Consider the following 21,754-nt stretch of genomic DNA (forward strand, 5'->3'; position numbering starts at 1 on the left):
TTTTCTTCGATGGAAGAGATTCGATGATAAAACAAGGGGATTTTTGCACTTCTATTATTTAACTGTATGATGATGATTTACCATCCGGAGGATTCAATTTTCTCAGCCTATTGCCACATGACTTTCTCAATTGTCACTGTGGTAAACTTTTATTACCAATAAAACCTGATACGATGAGTTAAATGAATAATTTGTGTTTTATAGGCGTCGGTCATTAACATTCCAAGTTTAATTACTTCAGAGTTTAAAGATCGAGAAAACATTAGATTAGATTTCTATCACATGATCTGTACCATGTATAAGGCGTACTATTTTTGGAAATATCAAGAGAAAATTGGATTAGCAATGGTGTGAAACATATACATCCACCGAAATTATACATAGTTGTACAATTTGAATTTATGAAGCTGGAGATTACTTCTTTTATATTCCTCAAAAAAAATCGTAATCGGTTTACCAATTTGAAAAATGTGTTAACTTTTTAGATTTTTTCGAATTTTAAATAACCTAACGAAATAACGAAATGAAATGAGCCTAATGACTTTGAGAATAAGTGACTTTTAAATTGTTACCGGCAAAAAGTTCTGCTTTTCTCACGATTGAATGATAAATTGTCACGACTTCATCGGGCAAATGACGTGCTTGTATAATGATGTTTATTGTCACCTGATGCAAATAATAGTACTCAATTATGCATCCGATTAGTTGTTTGATTGTTTGAGTTGAAACGACCTATAATTGCGCTGTTGTAAAGTTAGTATAGTACACAATTGATTCTTGAGACCGAGGCTACATCCTGAAGAAGATCATTTGAGAAATAATCAGCTGAAATTAGCTAAAAAAGTTGAGTATCAGAAAATAAAGAAAATTTGAAAAAAGGTTTAAAAATTGATATTTTTTAGAATTGACCACTATCAAATACAACATTTGAATGAATATTGTTTCACCTTTCCGGCTTTCCCCGAGGTCAAGGCCCATGCCACTGAACTTCACGTTTTGTATGTTTGCCTTTTTTTTGTTTCATTTCATGACAAACCAACATTGCGGTTTTACCTCTGCGCTCTATTCGCTTTAACGATAATTTGCATATAATGGTGTCATACTTTCGAGCACTTTAATACAAACATGTGCTCTGTTTGTTGCTGTGTGGTACAATACCAGGGCATGCATCATAATGGTCGGTTTGTTTCAAATTAGAATGCCATTGTTAACATTGGACTGTAATTTATATACTATCATAGTCAATTTCAATTACAGATACAGCATCGTAGTGTATAACGTTCATCGCATCCTTAGTGCTCTGATAAGCAGTGATAATATTTAAAAAAATACTTGCTCAATTCTCTTCTGAACACACTTAACTAAAACTAAAAACACGTGTCGTTTTCCAGATTACATGCATATTTGAGACTAGGAAGATTATTGTCACGACACATAAAGGTATTTTGCATGTCAGGTCGTGGATTATAAATCAATATAATAAAAATACATTTTTAGTGACGAACAGTTTGCCGCAAACTTGAAGGAAAACTGTTATATTCGAATTGTTGTTCTGCACGTCATCATGCAAATCATAACATTGAATGTAATTTCGTATGCTTCCTGCAAACTTTGCCATGTCAGAGGTGGAAGAGTAATGCAAGTAGATTCTGGTTTTGACACAGTTCACCACGACGCAAGCCTTGAACGCTACACTATTAGAAAGAGAAAAGTTTTCCACCAGCTCAATTTGGACGTCTTGTTGGAAAGTGTTAGTGTTTGCGAGTGTTTTAGGTCTTTTCCAACTACTAGATGTGTATAACTATAACTAAGCTACTACAAGCAAGACATGTTTATCAAATTGAGCCATTTCCACCCACACACAAGAGATGCATTACAGACCGCGCGTCGTTACCGTTATTTGGCAGACAACTAATGTAATTTTAGTTTTCCATGAAAAATGGTAGATGTTTGTTCGCATATGTAACACATTTATTCGCGTAATGTTTCTATTATTGGGTGAATGTAAATTGATACATTAAATTTGATCTTATCACTTTTCATAGCAAGGGAAGGAAGCACATACAGGTTCTATTATTGGAATATCCATTTGTTCATGGAACCAATAAAAGGAATTATTCAAAGTAGTATACAGAGACGAAATAACTAAAGCCCAATAATACTTTAGGTAATTTAAACCATTAAGTTTTCATTAGTACAAGAGCGAATGTGGAACGATACAAACATGCGCGGAACAGGCAGAACTCGGTCCTTCGTAGGAAAAGTGCCAACAGTAGGAACTGGATGGAACACCTGTACTGCGTTAGCGACACCCGCAAGTTCTACGAGAAACTGAACAGATTGCGCAGGGGCTACGTTCTACAAGCCGATGAGTGCCGGGACCTAGAAATAAATCTCCTGACTAGCGAGTGTGAGGTGATCGGAAGGTGGAAACAGTGTTCTACGAGCATCTTAACGGCGATATTACAGCAGACGAGGATACGCTAATTATTCTAGAAGTATGTGCAGATGACAGGTTCCCGGCCCTAAGCCTCCAGGAGATTGAAAAACAAGAAAACCTCTGGCAGTGACCAACTACCAAGCGAGCTTCTGAAACACGGCGGGTAAGTACTGGTGTATGTCCCATCTACAAGAAAGGCGAAGAGCTGAATTTTAGTAACTGTCGTGGATTCACACTGCTAAGCGCCGCCTGCAAGGTACTCTCCCAACTTTTATGCCGTTTCCTATCATCTAGAGCAAAGGAATTGAGGCAATGGCAGGCTGAATTCACTACGGATCCACCACGGCGCAGATTTGTGCACTGCTGCAAGTTCTCCAGAAATGCCGCGAGTTTAACGTTACCACGCACCACTCATCGATGACACAATCGAACGAGATCAGCTTTGGGAAATCATGCACGAACATGGGTTCTCGAAAAAAACTTACGCGATTGGTCAGAGCAACGATGGATAGAGTGATGTGTACAGTGTGAGCTCCGGGGGCGCTCTCGAGTCCTTTAGAAACTCTAAGAGAGTTGCGGCAGAGTGGGCTTCAATGTCTGCTGTTCAACATTGCCATGAAAGGTGTTATTAGAAAGTTGTTTTTAGACACGAGTGGTACAATCTTCAGGAAGTCCGGCCAGTTACTTGGATTCGCCGACGACATTGACATTATGGCACCCAATTTTGCGAAGTTGACGGAATCGTACAGCAGACTTAAGGTAGAGACCAATCGGGTCGGACTAGCCATAAACATGTCGAAGACTAAATACATGAGAAGTAGAGGCTCGAGGAAAGACTATGTTAGCCTTCCACCACGGATTGACGGTGACGAAATCCATGTGGTAGTTGAATTTTGTGTATTTGGGTTCACTTATGACCGCCGACAAAGACTTTAGCAGGGGGTTAAAATTTCGGTCGAACAAAACTCGTCGCTCCACAAAGGTCAGACCGCTATAGCCACGGAACATGGACTTTGTTCGTTGTGGACCAGTGTGCCGTTGAGATTTTCTTAAGGAAACTGCTGCGTAAGATTTACGGTGAAATGGAAGATGGGACATAGAGACGACGAATGAACCACGTGTTGCATCAGCTTCTGGGGAGAAAGTTAATATGAACTACAGCCCATACAGCTAAAATGGTCCACTAATTAGTATTTCGATACCGAAGGGTTCAAGCCGATATATATGCTCTTTTTGAATGTGCACAAGCCTGTTAGGCTAGGGAATATAGAATATGCATATCTCCGATAGCCTAGCAGCACTTAGCGCAGTAAAAGCCATTACATCTACCTCTAAGGTAGTATGGGAGTGCATCTTTCACTAAAATAACTGGCAGAAAGAAACTAAGCTGCGGAGTGGAAGTCAATGGAAAAGCAGTGTTGTTAGTCTCGCTCGTAGACAGCATGCAACACTTCATGTGAGGTACTCGTTGCTAGCGCTATCACACACGAAGTGGAGAATTCTCCATTCAAGCTATTTCTCGTTCTTTTTCGCTTTCTTTCTTGCTCGCATTCGCTCCCGAGATCATATTTGAGACCATGTCAGTTGAAGGTAATATAAATAAATATGCACACACTCTCGTCTCGGCTGGTTTTGCATTAGACTGCTGAAAAAAATTTACCAAAGCAGTTCGATACTCTACACGTTGCGATATTTTACATATTCTTCGCCCCACTGTCGGCTGTCGGTATATGAAGTAAAACCGGGTAGATGAAGAAAGCATTTTCGTTTTCGAGCACAGTTTTCCAAGCACTCCTCCTAGTCGAGCAATTTTGGTCGAGTATTCCTACTCGCAAACAGGAACTCGCGTACTCTTTTACAGTCGCTGAGTAGCAATACAAAAGAATTTTTGCGTGTCGGTGCGTGCTTGCTGCTACTCAGAAGAATGCATGAAGAATAAATAGTATCTCGAAAGCGTGTGTGCCAAAGACTTGAGAAGCGTAGCATATGTCTCGTTCTCAAGCAGAAAGGAGAAGTTTTGCTTCTCGCTCGTTTTGCAACACTGTGAAAAAGCCAATACGCTAGCCAGACAGGAGTCATGTTTCGATTTTATTGGCCCAGGACAATTCTGTGGGGTGTCATCAAGCAACCTAAAATAATAATTGAAAACCTAGAAACATCGAACAACACAAGAGAACTGGATATGCTCTAGAGAGCTACCTCAGTCAAAACGTATCATAACACTAATCGTGAAAAAAACCAGTAGCTGCCCAGTTTAAACAAAAAAGGAACTAAGCACAGTTACACTGCCTATAATCGCATATCAGTCCCATCTGAAAAATCATCGAGTTGAGGAACCAGCGCTTGAAGATATTTTTTCTTATTTCGGGCATTTCACCTGTTTGAGGTGAGTTAATCTCATTTTTTCGACATAATATAATGAAATGGACTTTTATCATAACTTTAATTTAAAGAATTGCTTTTTTTCGTGAAAATTGCAATGAAAAACAAGGTAGAGGCTGATATGTGATTATACAGGCCATCGAGTAGCAAAATAATCGCATACCAGTCTCACTCTCAACCGTTTTGTGTAGGAATTGTCATATTTTCTAAAGTATTTTGAACATGAGCACACGTTTCTGACCGCAGGCTGTTTCTATGCTACATGGAGAATGGAGAAGACGTCCACCCATTACTTACCCCGACTTTAAGGTCGGCGTTAAAAAAGCAAAATCTAAAATCTTGGATACGCTGCTGGACAATTTTGACGTAGAACTACGTTTTTCTTTAGCCTACCACATATGGATGTAAATAGGAAAACTATTAACGAAAAGGGGACGAAAAATGTCCCCTTTTTAAATGCTTATAAATCGGTTTGTTTTCAACCGATTTCCTTGATTCTTGCAGCAATTGATTGGAAATTTATACACGCATCCACCCAAATGTAGAAAAGTGTTGATTGATTAGGCGAACTATTGTACTATTGAAAATTGTCAAGACTTGTTGAAACGAAAATTACGTCCTCTGATTGGTCGCTTGCTGCCTTTCTCTAAAACGGTCGACAAAATAGTATACCTAGTTAGCCGCATCGTAGCGAATTGCGGAAGTAGCAGCGGCGGCTTGCGCCAGTAAACGAATCACATCACGTATCTAAGCAGCAGCGAGGTAGCACCAAACGTCTCGATATGCCAGTTAAGAGCTTCGGCCTTCTTCCCGCAATAAAATTTTGCTTTATCTTGGCAACAACACATTCTGTGCTGAATCCAAGAAAACATAATCTGTCGCGGCCGTCTTATTTACTGGATGCGAAAACAGTTTTTACAGATTATGAACAGCAAAATGCCTTTCTCAAGACACATAAACAAGTAATTGAAGGTTAATAACTTTTTGGCAATAACACCAGCATTCTCCTAGCAGTCAAATTCCTTCGCGATCAAACAATTTACTTTATTTAATTACCTAATATTGTTGGGGCAGCACAGAGGCTAGAACAACAAACTGCCCTGTTCTGTTAGAACGCCTTGAAAAAGGTGATTAATTCGACTTCACAGGAATAAATTGAAGTCGATTCAATCAATCAACATGAACAGAATTTCGTCGTTCAGCTGCTCAGTTGCAACATGATGCAACACGCAACAGCGAGCAAACGAAATCGCTTAATGTTACAAACCGCAACACGATACGGGTTAAAATCGTTGCGTGTGTGAGAGCACCATCGGTGTTTATTCGCTGTATACAAAAATCAAATGCGAATTGTGGAATAATTCGTCTAAAGAACATTAGAGAATGGGACAACTGAACAGAAAGGCGTGGCCTATTTCGTACCAACCTTCGGCTATAAAAGAGTGTTTCTGGTAGAATCAGCTACATTCATTAGTCGGAAGGTAAGCTGGCTAGACCGTGCACAACGTTGGCAGCAGTAGCAGCAGATATCAGCACTCAGCAGTAACAGCGGATTGCAGCGGATAGCAGCGGGTTGCGCCTATGGCTGCCTTTGAATCAAACAATTCACTTGCCCAGTGGTTGGTCAACATGTCTCAGGAGCAGCGCGGTTCTTCTCACTTCTCAGCGTGTGTCGTCAGACTGCCGTTATTGCCCCACTACTGAGGCAGCACAAAGGTTGCCATCAGCAAATCCAATTTTGAGCAGCAAAATGCCTTTCTCAAGGCAAATGAACAATTTGAAGGTTAATAATTTTTTGACAACTCAAACGAGCAATCTGTGCTGGATACTAGCAATTTAAATCTGTAGCGGCCGTCTAATTTACTGAATTTACAGCTTTTACAGCTCGTGTTTTCAGTGTCCTTATTCCCCCACTGTTGAGGCAGCACAAAGCAAGCATTAGTAGACTTTATTACTCGTTAATGACACACTTACAACAATGCATTTGTTAATAGTGTGCGTAGTTCTACGTCAGTTATGCGGTCGAGTTTTGGGTACAATTTCCTACTTTTTTTCCTTACGTCTTCAGTTTTTCGCAATACGTCCTGAATAAAAATATTCCGCATTACCCCGTGCATTTAGTAGATTGGAAAAATGGATTGAATAGGGAAATTTTCAATTTTATTACAACAGTGACTTGGAAGACGACGGCAATGGAAAGAGTTTCAAGCTGTTTCTAGCTAAGAAACCAAAAACGATTTCTTCTGAGTTCTGACAATTTCAACTTGAATGATCATTTGAAGTGAGCAGATCATCTACAGGAAGTTAACACCTTACAGAAAGAAGCATTGCACGAGACTATTATCCCTCTGATTTACAAAACCAAGAAACTTTTGTATGGATTTATTGGGAACATTTTCACATTCATCAATTATCTGATAATTTTTAACAGTTAAAAGCTTAAACAACAACACCAAATGTTTGTTGTATGGATTAAAAAAACATGGCCATACTCAGGAAAAACATTTAGTATGATATGCGATTATTTTTGAGATGGGACAATTTGACTCATATTTTTTTCTGACTTTTTCGAATAAAACATACTTTTGAAATTCAATGTCACGCTAGGAGAAAAGGTGCGATAGGGCAACAAGGATTAATTTTATCAATATAGATATGTCTGCCAAGAGTATCTAGGCTTAAGATGAAAACAATAATGATTGCAGTGGTGCAAATCTTACAAAATGAAAAAAAAAACTAATTATTGTATAAGAATCATCAGTAATTACGTGTATTGAAACAAACGTATGCAGGAGAGATTATATTACTATTTAGTTAAATTTCTCATCATACGATCAAAATTACATCGCTTTTTAACATTTAAATTTTAGAAGACAAAAATATTTTATATGCATTTTTTTACTATTTTTTTGAACAATTGCGTATATATTTCTTTTTATCTATTATTATATTTTATTCTAATCCACTCACAATTATTTTTATGTTAAGTTTTATATATCAATACTACATTAAAAAACAATATTTAAATTCTCGCGAATAGTTCAGGACTCAAGAAATGACTATTTACTTATATTTATTTATGTTTTTTTTACTCACCAAAAGAACACAGAAACAGCCAGTTTTGTTTACTTTAAATATTACGTTAATTTTCGTTGCTTCAAATTATTCGGTGAAGAAAACACTAAGTCTTTGAATATAATGTTTCTTTCAAATCAGAGAAGGGCTTTCAATTTCTCATTTTTGCCAAAATACGCTGAAGTATTTATTTCGGGACTCAAATGGCATGAAATAAATCCAAGCAACGGGACACTACAATATTTAAGATTTTAAAGATAATTTATGTCTGCACCAAATTCAACTGATTTGTTGCTTCATGCGGGTTTTTAACATTGTTGTTTGAAAGAACTAAAATAGCTTGTCCCTTGGAAATTCCACGACCCATACAGGGTTAACAATAAAGTTTCGGATACTAATTGTAGCTCGCACAGTAATTATATTCCATTTTACTATGAGTAGAATCATTAGAAACGAATACACAATTATTATTAGCTTGTCAAACGCGTACAAATTTGTTCCTCAAACTTGAGCCGCAACGCGAGCAAAGCCTATCGGGTTGCTAAATAGGGCGCCCATCACGGGAAGCGTGGTACAGATTAGGGTGTTTGTGTATAGAGAGAAAGAGAGAGGCGAAGCGTTTGTTGAACGCGACAATTTACGGCAAAGTGGCGTTCAGCTAATTATCGTTTGATTAGCGCTCTGTGAGCTGAATGTTGATTGATGGACTTGACGCCGACAGGTGTCGATTGTGATTCTCTGGGTGTGGATTTGTGCGGTGAAAATGGATACTACACATTCTTTTTTTTTGTTATAAAATTAGATAATCGACATATCAGATTACGAGATTCTAATTCAGGAGTGGTTTTCAATGCATGACTTTTGCTAAAGATTCATACTATCAGTTGCAAATTGAAACCGTTTTAAAAAACTAGACACAAGATTATACATGTGTGCAATTTAAATTAAAGCGTTTAATGTAAAATTTGAGTGAACTCAGCATATTATATGAATTTATTTTCTTTGACAATCAAATTGTTGAACCTCTTTAGATCTGTAAAAGACTCAAAACGTAGTCATCTTGAGGTTGGGAACGATAACGGTATCCGTCTATTTGTTCAGATTAAATTGTTCGTGTAATGCGAAACGTAACCAGTGTGCAATGTCTGGAAAACGTAACTGACAAATTCGTGAACACTAATTCCGTATCATCTAATATATATATATATATATATATATATATATATATATATATATATATATATATATATATATATATATATATATATATATATATATATATATATATATATATATATATATATTCATATATATATACATATATATATATATATATATATATATATATATATATATATATATATATATATATATATATATATATATATATATATATATATATATATATATATATATATATATATATATATATATTAATACATCTCAAAAAACCTTAAGAATTAAGCTTCCAAAGCATAACAGTTTGATCTACAGAGTATATCAATCAAACTCAAAAGTTAATATTTGACATATTTTTTCCGAATCCATCACTCCATCGATTCAAGTGGTGATTTTATCGATTAATTTCGCTTATCAGCCTTGCTGCCTCCGGTCCTACTGCAGGTTCGAGTGTTTACCAGTATCACAAAATTCACTTTCCAGTTGAACGAAAAACATTGTACCAGCGCTGATAGTGGCGACTGAATGGCTAGACGGAAGGTGGTAAAGTGGCAGTGTGCCGCCTGAACAAACACGTAACATGATATCGTCATAATTTTCACATTTTATCGTGACAAAACCGAAGCAGTTCGAGCGTACGGTTCTATCTGAATTTTAAATTTCTCTACCGACTCAACTTCCGCGCATTTCCTGTTAACTCATGCAGAAGTTCGAAGATCTTCACGGTCGGATTATAAGATTCTTGGCATTCTTTCTTTGCTTCCAATCTGCATATTAATATTATATTACGGGTGCCCTACTTGTATATCCAATGAAGACATTTTCATCAGTAATCCGTAATTGAATACCGTGCAGTAGAGTGTGTATGATAATTTGCACAGGTTTTTTTTGCCGGTTCAGCTCTCTTCAGTTATTACTTTATGGTGGCCTGCAAGGTTACCATTGAGGACGGTCAAGGCAGTCATGACGGGTTTATGACGATGGAGATACCGGCATTAAGGCGTTCGGAAATACCTATTAGCAAGTGAAAATCTAAATTTAAATAACTGTTTTGGTTGCATTAGATTGATACGAAAAATTAAAGCAATTAGTAACCAATTTAACGTTTCCTCAGTTTATAATGTACATGGAATAGAAAATCACTAATGATAGTTGTCGGCTCTATTATAATAATTGAATCGCTCCAACCGAATTCAATTCACACGATGTTTATCATTTCGTTGGCTATACCTAAATCAAAAATACTATTAAATAAACAATGATTATCGACCAATATAGATTACTCACCAATCAGCTTACTACACCACCGCAATAGCGGCGAAGGCTGACGAAAGTCGTTTATCGCCTCAGCAGCGGCGCTGAAATGGCACGTGAATAGTAGTTGCGCAATTGCCATTCATCTGCACTAATGATTGCATTGTGTCAGGTTCCATCATTTTTTCCGAACAGTAGCTGTCGTTGCGATCACTCTGTCTGTTTCCAGTGGGTGATTCTTTAGCGACTAAACCACCCCGTTGGATGCATTCTCTGTACACTCTCGAGACGGTACCTGCTGCTTCGAGAAATGCGCAGGAAGGCTTCGTAAGATAATTTTTCAATTTACTTCGACACACAATGCGCAGTGTGCATGCCAACGTAGCGGTGGACGAGACAAAACGCCAACACCAAGCATGGGCAACGCGGCGGGCAACCCCGGGAGCACGCATCCTAGAAATGCAATTTCATTTGCAGTTTTATTGAATTAATCTGCTTCTGTCAGCCGCTCTCGCAAGCACTTTTGGTTAAATCGAGCGTTCTGCAGCTGCAGTATTAGCGATGTCGTTATACTTTTTATGCCGAGGACGATAGATGAATGCAGATGTTCCACCGTTTTTAGTTCACCAGATCGTTTCAAGTGTTTTCATACTATGTAAGCTACTTGTAAAATTGTTAGGCTAGGCTGTATGTAAGCTATTTGTAAAATTGTTAGACAAACACTCTATATTGTGTATCTGTAAAATTTGTAAGCTAACAGAAAAGTGCATCAAATCAAATCATTGTACATTGCGTACTTTCGACCATTCCTGGAATATTGCAATATAGTCCATTGTGAATTTTCTAAACACTTTTAGAGATATGTAATTGGAACTGTTATGATTTGTTTGCTTCCACAATCAAGGCTTATCCTATTTGTCAAAAAAAGGAAATACTAATAAAGGTTGTACGGGTTAAAATCTGCACAAATTCAAATTGCTCTACCTTTTGATCCGCTGAGAAAAATTCATGGAAATTTTGACTGGAGTTAGTTTAGCGTACATTTTTGACAGTTTGCTTCCAAAAGTCAGCAAATGTCGTTGAAAGAATGTCGAATTCGCGAAAAAATTCTGCATGAGCATACCGAGAATAAGAATCTGTCGCTTTGTGACATTAGAAGAGAGTTGGGAACCGCGAATTCTACAGTCTGGTATTATAAAACGGTTCAAAGAATGTCTGACTACCGATCGGAAGCCAAGGCTCGAAAAATACTGCAAGGTATACAGCCCTAGAGGGTGTATGAAATGGTGACATAGGACTAAACAATGTGATTAGCGGATCTAATCCACTAAATTATTCTATTTCCTCAAAATTCAAGAGTTTAATTTCTTAAATCCACTAAGATGAACATTGTGGACTGATCAAGTTAAGTATTTAGTACGTGAATGCTTAGTTATTTATTACGTTAAAAAGTCTTCCGTATATTGACAAGGATCCCGACCGCGTAGTTGGGGCGTTCAACCGTTAACCGAACGCATCCGTTCGAGATGTGCCAAAAACAAGGTTGCAAATTCAATTTAAGGGTGCTTTTTCGCCGCTTGCCGATAACTCATTCCACAAGTATAATTTTGAGAAACGATGTTTGACAAACCTTTTGGTTCTAAGTAGTACTACAAATTTGTCGAATAATGCAATGCTCTAACTCCTATACCTGAAGTGTGAGAGCCCATATTCAGTGCAACAATCAGCCAATATTCGCGGTGAATATTATGATATTCACCGCGAATATTGGCTTAGTAGCCCAGTGAATATGGGCTCTCACACTTTAGGCATGAGAGTTAGAGCATTGATTTCTTCGACAAACTTGTAACACTGCAGCCGAAACCCCGCTAGAGGCAGCAAACCTGTTCTCATCCTTCTTTCGAACTGTGCAAAGTACAAACTTACCACCTTCGTCTGAAGAGTATTTGAGCAGTTTGCCGCTGTTCGACTTGAACATGCCGCTTTTCAACTTTTCGCTGAATGATGTGACGTCGAAGCTGCGATCTATTGACGGATCGAAAAGCGCCGGACCGGACAGACTGCCACCTCTACTTTTTTAGAAATGTGCTGCGACGCTCGCTATTCCTGCATCGGTTATTTTCAACTTATCGATGTCGGAAGGAAATTTCCCGAGTGTGTGGAAGACTGCTGCTATTACACCTGTACATAAAGCAGGTAGTATGAACGACGTCACAAACTACCGAGGAATTTCGATTTTGAGTTGTTTGCCAAAGGTTTTCGAAAGTCTTATCCACGACTCGCTTTACCCGAAGGTACATCATATGATTTCGGAGTACCAGCACGGATTTGTTAAAAAAACGCTCGACAGTTACCAACATGATTGCCTATGTTTCTGCCTTGACGAGAGCGCTCGAAAAGCGCCAGCAAGTTGACGCCGTTTACGTTGATTTTGCTAAAGCTTTCGATAGAGTGCCGCATCTTCTGATGGTTACCAAGCTGCAAAAAATGGGATTTCCTTCATGGCTGACACAGTGGATACTGTCGTATCTAACCGATCGCAATGCTTTTGTACGCGTGCATGGTACAAATTCACTTCCATTTGAAATTCGATCAGGTCTGTCCCAAGGAAGCCACCTGGGCCCACTGCTTTTCATTCTTTTTGCAAACGATCTGTGTTCAACTATAAAACCTCCAAAGTACATGTTCGCGGATGATCTTAAGTTTTATCGTGTAATATCATCGAGAGTTGACTGTTGTGCTATACAATCCGACATAGATTCGCTGCTGAATTGGTGTACGTTGAACGGAATGGATGTGAATGTGCAGAAGTGTAACGTCATCTCATTTTGCAGAAATAGGCAAACTACTCTGTTTGATTATATGATGGAAATAGTCAGTATTACTCGAGTAAGCACCGTAAATGATTTGGGTATTCTCCTGGACTACAAACTGTGTTTCGCTCAGCATGTTGCAGTTACTACTGCTAAAGCATATGCTGTATTAGGTTTCATCAAAAGGAACACGCAGCAGTTTGATGATATTTATTGTCTGAAGTCCCTCTACTGTGCGCTAGTTCGCAGTATACTCGAGTACGGAGTACTTGTTTGGTCACCTTACCACGCTGTTCAGATCAACAGGATCGAACGAATCCAGCGCAGGTTTGTACGGTACGCATTGAGAATGTTGCTTTGGGAGGATCCAATACGTCTACCGCCCTTTTTTTTTTTTTTTTAAAGGTGGCGGGGAAATCTGCAAACAGACACCTGAGAAGAGAGCTCAGGGTGTGGGGATGAGACTAGGGGAGAGATGCTGGGGTAGTTACACTCGCCCAGACACCTACTGATCCCTGTCCCGACCCACTAAAACCCCTCCAGTCTCCAGCTCTGGTCTTCCCGGAACGACGGTTAAGTATTACGTCGGGGAGTGGCTTTTGTGCGTGATGCACCCTCTTTACTCTTATAACCTCCTAGCTAACTACCTGGAGACTGGTAATTAGCTACCACTGGCGTGTTGGTGGTTGACCCGCCACACACGTTGCAGCTCCAGAACAATCTGAGAGGCGGCCGCACAGACCGCGTTCCAGATGTCCGGGTCGTCGCACATCCTCCGGACTAGATTGTCCGGAGTAGTGCCAGGCCCGCTCACAGCCATCATGTTGCTCCTCGCTCTTGCGAAACGGGGGCATACGAAGAAGACATGCTCAGCAGTCTCCTCCTCCTCCACGCACTCGGGACACATGGGGGACACCGCGTGTCCGAACCTGTGCAGATATTGCCTGAAACAACCATGGCCTGACAGGATTTGTGTCAGGTGGAAGTTCACTTCACCATGTCGTCTCCCGACCCAGCCGGATATCTCCGGTATGAGTCGGTGCGTCCATCTGCCCTTTGTGGAGTTGGACCATTCCCGCTGCCAGCGGAGCATCGAGAATGACCTTCTGGTACCTCGTATGCCCCTTGTGTCACGTTGGTCGAAACACTCTCTGTCCTCCTTGATGACGATGCTGATAGGCATCATGCCGGACAAGACACAGATTGCATCGTATGACACCGTACGATACGCACTCGCAACTCTCAGGCACATGAGCCTGTAGGTACTTTCCAGTTTACCGCGGTAACTGTTAGTACCTAACGCTCTGGACCACACTGGCCCACCATACCTAAGTATGGACGAAACTACGCTGGCAAGAAGTCTTCGCTTGCTGCCATAAACCGCTGAGCTATTGGACATCATACGAGATAGTGCTGCAATAGCCGATGAGGCCCTCTTACAGGCATAGTCGACGTGACTCCCGAACGTGAGCTTGTCGTCCACCATAACCCCCAAGAGCTTCAGGGATCGCTTCGAGGTGATGGTGCAGTCTCCGACTCTGACCACCGCCTGTTGCTCCGATTTACGGTTGTTCACAACCGTGACCTCCGTCTTATGATGCGCGAGCTCCAGTTTCCTGGAGCGCATCCAGTCCTCGACCTTGCGTATACAGTGCGCGGCGGTCAACTCGACCTCCTCGATAGACTCGCCGTAAACCTCCAGCGTTATGTCGTCTGCAAAGCCGACGATCACAACCCCTACAGGGAACTTGAGTTTCAACACTCCGTCATACATGACATTCCACAACACCGGGCCCAGGATAGAACCTTGCGGAACTCCTGCGGTAATTGGGACGCACTTCTGACCCTCCTCCGTGTCGTAAACAAGTACTCGATTCTGGAAATAATTTTCCAGAATCTTGTACAGCGACACCGGTACATGGATGCTCCTGAGCGCGAGCGCTATAGAGTCCCAACTGGCACTATTGAACGCATTCTTCACGTCGAGCGTGACGATTGCGCAGTAGCGTATTCCCCTTCTCTTGCGCTGGATTGCTACCTCCGCCGTCTTGATGACGGAAGAGATTGCGTCCAGCGTGGACCTGCCCTTCCGGAAGCCGAACTGGTTACTTGCCAGACCGTGTACACCCTCCGTGTACCTCACCAGTCTGTTGAGAATGATCCTCTCAAGCACCTTGCCCGCGGTGTCCAGCAGGCAGATAGGCCTATATGCCGATGGGTCCCCTGGCGGTTTCCCAGCCTTCGGCAATAAGACCAGTCTCTGCCGCTTCCACCTGTCCGGAAAGAGACAGTCATCCAGGCACCTCTGCATGACTGCCCTGAACAGCCCGGGGGCCGTTTTTATCGCCAGCCTGATCGCCAGGTTAGGGATACCATCCGGTCCCGGTGCCTTGCTCACCTTTAGGGATTTGGCGATCATGATGAGTTCCTCATTCGTAACCCTTGCCTCCTCCCCTGCCTCGACACGGCTGTCGTCGCTCACGGATTGGATGCTCGGCAGGTTGGCCGACCATCTCTGGTCTATGTCTGAGATACTGGAACGTCGGACGTGAGACTCGACTGCCGGAGGCCAAGGACTTGGCTCGTGGCGTGGAAAGAGTCCCTCGATGATACGCTCCAGCATCGCTGGTGATCGCTCTGCAGGCGCCAGCGCGCCTTTAGTCTTGGCCATTACGATCCTGTAGGCGTCACCCCACGGATTTGTATTGGCACTCGCACATAGCCTATCGAAGCAGGCCCTCTTGCTGGCCTTTATCGCACTCTTTAGCATCGATCTTGCCGAACTGAATGCTGCGCGGCGCTCTGTCCTCTCTTCTTCGTTTCGTGCACGCTGCATCCTCCGTCTTGCACGGAGGCACGCACTGCGAAGGTCGGCTATCGCGTCCGTCCACCAGTAAACCGGTGGCTTTCCATTCCTAGGTTGGCGAGTCCTAGGCATGGTGGCGTCGCACGCCCGCGATAGCATAGCAACTAGTTGGTCAGCAGTCGGGCGGATCCAACTGCCCCCCTCGCGCTCCCTTCTCATTGCCTCTTCGAATACCTCGGCATCAAAGTGCGATGTCTTCCACCCGCGAACGGTCGGAGTGTTGGCTCTACCCGTCGCTTGCCGCCTCTCGTTGTTGTCTACACTATAACAGACCGCCTGGTGGTCGCTATTAGTGTAGCCATCGTCTACCCTCCAGTTCTTGATCAGTCCTGGGCTGGAGAACGTCACGTCGATGATCGACTCCGCACCATTTCTGCTAAATGTACTTTTGTTCCCAACGTTGGCCAGATCTAGGTTGAGCTTTGCAAAAGCCCCCAACAGGATCTGGCCCCTCTGGTTCGTGAAGCGACTTCCCCACTCAACAGCCCAAGCGTTGAAGTCGCCCGCCACCACCAACGGCGTTAGGCCCGTTAGCTCCATGGATAGGAGGTCGACTGGTGAACCTGGTGAACCTTTCGGTAGACCAACGTGGCGGAGCATAGCAACTGCAGTAGAACACTCCGTTTACCTTAGCAACTACGTATCCTTCTTCTGAGGTTGAGACAACCTCCTGAACCGGGAACTTGCTCGTCGTACATATGGCCGCCAAACTGGACTTATCCGCAACCCAGTTACCGTTTCCGGGAGGGATGCGGTAGGGATCCGATATGATGGCGATGTCCGACAACGACTCAGTGGCTGCTTGGTGTAGCAGCTGCTGAGCCGCGAAGCAATGGTTCAGGTTCAGTTGCGTCACCCTTACGCCCGTGGTTTCGCAGCCGGCTTACCGGCTGGGCACCTGGGGCCTCCCATAAGGTGTTTGGCGTCCCGTTTCCCGGAACATACCATGCACTTGGGAGACTCCACACAGTCCTTTGCTTTATGGCCTGCACCTCCACATCGCCTGCACAGCTGGCTCCTATCGGGCCCCTTGCAGGTCCAGGACTTATGTCCGCCCTCAAAGCACCGGAAGCAAATGTCTGGTTGCTGTAGTATGCCCAGAGGACATACAGACCAGCCGACCTTCAACTTGCCCTCTTTCAGGGCCAGGTTAGCGTCCGCCGACGGTAGTCGGAAGGTAGCTATCTGGGTCCCCGCCGGACCTTTGCGGAGGCGGATTGACTCCTTAGCCACCTCCACCCCGCACTTCGCTTTTAGGGCTTGTGCAATGTCGCACCCCTCAGTGATTTCGTCCAGGTTTTTTAAGCTGGAGAGTCACTTCTGAGGTGAGTGCCCGCACTTGCACCTCCTTCCCTAGGACCTTTTCAGCTACCGTTTTGTAGGTAGCCCCCTTGTTCTTGGCGTCCTTCCGGAGCTCAAGTATCATCTCGCCAGTGCGAGATCGGCGGATACTCCGCACATCCGCCCCCAGATCCTTGAGCTGGGTTTCCCCCCTCATCTTCTTCAAGACTTCTGAGTACTTCGACCCATCCGTCTTGAATCCATCTTGAATCCGTCTACCGCCCTATGAACACCGATGTGCCCTCATACAGCTGCCCACTCTGGCGAATAGGAGAAGTTTGCTGCAACGTTTATTTACTTTCGATCTTCTGGGAAACAATATTGACAGCACTAAGCTACTAGAACGAGTCCATTTCAATGTACCAGCTAGAATTACTAGACGATCGGATTTTTTGAGACTACCTATGGTTCGCACTTTATTTGGCCAGAACGATCCAATTGAACTATGTTGTCGTGCATTTATTGTTGTGTCTGAATTTTATGACTTTGGTATAACCAGGACTGCTTTTAGATCTGAATAGGTTAATATTAAAGACTGTCTGTACGATTTTATCGAAGACCAGTAAATAAATAAATAAATAAACATAACTTAAGGACTGCAAGTTTATCGTACTTTTGAATGGAATTGACACCCCAAAATTGAATATGCAACCTTGGCAAAAAAACAGTATTTGAACAAGACTTTCGAGCAGGGTGCAAAAGCTCAAGCTGGATTACGTACGTTTAAATTTGAAAAGGCCCCAAACTGTGACGAGACGCAGAATACGGTCGCAAAAAAACCGTATACGGAAGTTATTCGAAAGCTGACGGAATTTCATTGCCAAGGATAAGTTTAATGTTCCAGAGAACCTCGAAACACAAAAGATGTCCAAGTTCTCCAAGAAGTTTTTAATTTAGCAAAAGATTTATCCTGCGAAAAGCGAAATATACCTTTTGTTGCTTCAAGCACTGTTATGGATAAATGTATTTAGAAGATTGTCTCTAAAATCGGCTTTTCTATTTATCTCTCTCCTGAAGGCTCATAACAATCCAATGATCTTCTGTTCGAATTCGACATCGTGCCACTACCAAAGGACGTTCTGGACTAAACCAAGTGAATTTGCATAAAAAGCAAAGTAGGGCCTTGGTGCTACTTTTCGTATCGACCTTTTGTTTTATTATACACGGACTTCACAGTCATCTGTCAAGTGTACAGAACAATTGTGGGGCCAGCGCTACGATCCTACTACCACAACAGTCTCTCCCGAACCGGGACTCGAACATACGATGACTGGCTTGTCAGCCCAGCATCGTACCTAGAGACCAGCTGTGAGTAACGTTGCATACTTTTTCCAAAATATTATCTAGACCAACATTTGGAAAGGGTTAAAGTTTTTCTATGAATCGATATATTTGAATAATCACTAGAGATAGACAAAAGTTGTCAATGGATGACTTCTACGGACTAGTCTGAAGGTGCATTTACGATTATTGGAAAAAATGAATTGGAAGTCTTGCGTTAAAAAAAAAAATGATTTTAAAAATACTTTAGATTTTTAAAAAATCAAACGTCTCAGATTTTTTTCGAAATAAGCTTTTAGATAGACAATTTAGTAACCTAAAAGTAACCTGGACAGTTTGAAGTGGGTACTTTTATAGCATAGTATAGCATAGGTAGTAGTATGGAGTGGGTACTCTTATGTAAAAAAGTTTTTTTTAACATTTTTTTTCATGTTCACTATATTTCACGTTTTGTGCTTTTGGACGCTCATGCATCTCCTAGACATACAGTAGTGACAAGAGTTATTGAGAAGTTGTCAAAGGATGACTTTTAAGGAATTGTATGAGCTCTCATTGAAAAATATTTAAAAAAAATTGAATTTGAGATCCTACACTGATCTCATTTTAAAAACAAAATGTTTTTTTTTTAATCCAAAATAAGGTTTTGGATAGACAATTTAGTTGATTAAAACTCATCTAAACAAATCAAAGTGGGCATTCTTAAGAAAAAAAAGTATCACTAACTAAAACTTTTCCATGTCCTTTACTGTTTTATGTTGAAAATGTTTTATAGACATGAAAAGATTGGGCTGATCAGAAGAGTTCTTTGAAAGAACGGAATCTTAATCGCTCTCAGAAGAACTGGTTCTTCCGATGAATTGGCTTTTTTGATCACCTTGCAGGCAATCCATTAGCGAGCTGATTAGAAGAGTCAGTTCTTTGAAAGATCGCTATTTTGATCGCTCTCAAAAGAACTGACTCTTGCGATGAGCTAGCTCTTTTTGATCAGCTCGCGATTGCCTGCATCTATACACCTTCAAAGATCAGTGAACCAGTTCTTTCGCTCTTTTTTCCACTTTTGCTATCCATTCGTGTGGTCCTATGCTTGTTGGTGAACAGTGGCAAGTGATTTTTTGCTTGCTCTCACGGCTGGTGGATGGGTTATGTATAGCAAAAGAGGACAGTCGGTGGCACCTGGTTGCTGGGAGTTCTATTGCAGTTACGCGCGGTTTCGCGCTTGGTAAGAGGGGTGTAAAGCTTTCATATTTCTTCGCTTTCGGTGTCCTATATGTCGAATTCGTTTTTGCGCGGGATTGCATCAAAACTACATCCCACGTGCTACTGTTATTTTTTATATACGATTTGACAGTTATAATACGAGGGGTATACTGCCTGTAATCGCATAATTGTAACATTCGACATTTTATGGATTTCGCGCTTTTTATTGGGAAATGCTTAAAATAGTACGTACTTTCCACATCTGAAAAAAATTGCTTATGTTTGTTTGAAAAATGTCGTAGAAAATACCAAGTTGTTTTGTCACTTAGCGCAAATAACCTCATAATTGTCACACTGGTTAACTTTTTCAACTTTTTTGTTAAAAAAGGTTCCATCCAAATCCACATCTGCATCCTTTGGAATTCGGAAGTTATTCTGGTCCGGTAACCAACCACCGGTAATCCGTTTCTGATGTTCAGCTCATGCTTGTTGAATACATGAAAAACTTTATTTTCTCTGTGATATATTCCAAAAGTAGCTTGAAAGTGACGGCATAAATGTATCATTGCAAAAATTTCAACCAATTTGACTTCAAAAGTAATATTCAATGCATACATAGTGTAAAGTAGTGCTCTCTTCATGATACTAAGTTTAGTTAAAGTGTCTATTTGCGAGAATGTATTAGGAACAATGCATTTAAGGTCAAAATATAAAAGTGCGATTTGCTCGAACAACCAATTTTGCGAATGTTACAAATATGCGATTATGGGCAGTATAGTTATGGTGAAGTCCCGCCGTAAAAACGAATTCGACAATATTAAACTATACTGATCGGAAAAAAAAGAAATTAGAACGAAGAGAGCGCCCTGATCCGCCCACCGTAGTGAACCATTTTTCCCACCTCTAATATTGACGGTACTTTTAAAAAAATTGCCGTTTGCTGCTAAAGAACGGCGAAAGATTCACAAAAAAGCGTATTTTCATAGAAAACTGGAAATTTTAAAACTTAGGTTTAAAATATCTCAAAAACATATGCATTTAGAGAATTTTCCAACAGCTTTATAATTTGAAATTACTATCAAAATCCTACTGCATCATTGGAATTTGATTTATCTCTATATAATTGGAATTTAGGTTTTTATTTCTCCATCCAGGTCTTTTCATCGAATGATTTGGAACACCTTTATAATTTGAAAACAAATGAGCTTACAAGGTAAATCATGATGAGCTTTTTGATTTTAAATAAATTTTTATATCATTGAGCATCATTAGAATATAATTACTGTGAAAAATGACGAAATTGATCACTTGTACTAAAACCCGAATTTCAACCAAAAAATTGGTTTCCATTTCTACATTCTGGACTTTTCACAAAAAGTTTTGTTATAACTTCAGGTTTCTTGAAAAAAATAAAATGAAAAAAAGTCAACTCTTTTTTCTGTAAATCAAAATTTAGTGTTTAATTAGAAATTTGCACAGCGTGTATATATATTTTTTTAAAAGATTACATTTGTTCCCTACCATTCTCTCAGACCTTTTTTTTGTTTAATCAATTTGCTATCGTCGATACACACATATAGTATAGAAAAGAGTATTTGAAAATTAATTTATTGTTATAGTTCATTATACGATTTTTTCTGTCCATTGATGTACCACTTCCAGTGATGAGTTGCTTCAATTTCTGGAATACAAAAAAAAAAAACAACAAAATCTGCGCTCAAAACCCCGTGATAAAATTTATTATTATCGTAAGTGGAAAGGAGATAAATATTTGTTTTTGCAGGAAATGATAAAGACTGAACAGTACAAAAACAACCGTGAATTTGGTGATGCATAGTTGGTAAGAAGTGCATCATATCGTTTTTCGTTATTATTGATGAGCGATAAATTGGATCCATGCTCTAATACTAAATGCCTAGGAGCTAC

General features: G+C 40.8%; 1 protein-coding gene and 1 long non-coding RNA gene across 29 annotated transcripts in view; one reads left to right on the top strand and one right to left on the bottom strand.

Moving 5' to 3' along the window:
- The window catches only part of LOC129732294 (sodium/hydrogen exchanger 3), a 92,155-nt gene that overhangs the window by 10,269 nt on the left and 60,132 nt on the right, over positions 1-21,754 (top strand). The gene's annotated exons all lie outside the window — the stretch shown is intronic.
- LOC129732296 (uncharacterized) lies at positions 10,114-10,563 on the bottom strand. The gene is made up of 2 exons (XR_008729227.1): positions 10,364-10,563; positions 10,114-10,306 (listed from the first exon to the last, which is right to left on the bottom strand). It is a non-coding gene; the product is annotated as an uncharacterized LOC129732296 (long non-coding RNA).

The sequence above is a fragment of the Wyeomyia smithii genome, chromosome 3, assembly GCF_029784165.1.
Source record: "Wyeomyia smithii strain HCP4-BCI-WySm-NY-G18 chromosome 3, ASM2978416v1, whole genome shotgun sequence".
In the NCBI taxonomy this organism is placed as follows: domain Eukaryota; kingdom Metazoa; phylum Arthropoda; class Insecta; order Diptera; family Culicidae; genus Wyeomyia; species Wyeomyia smithii.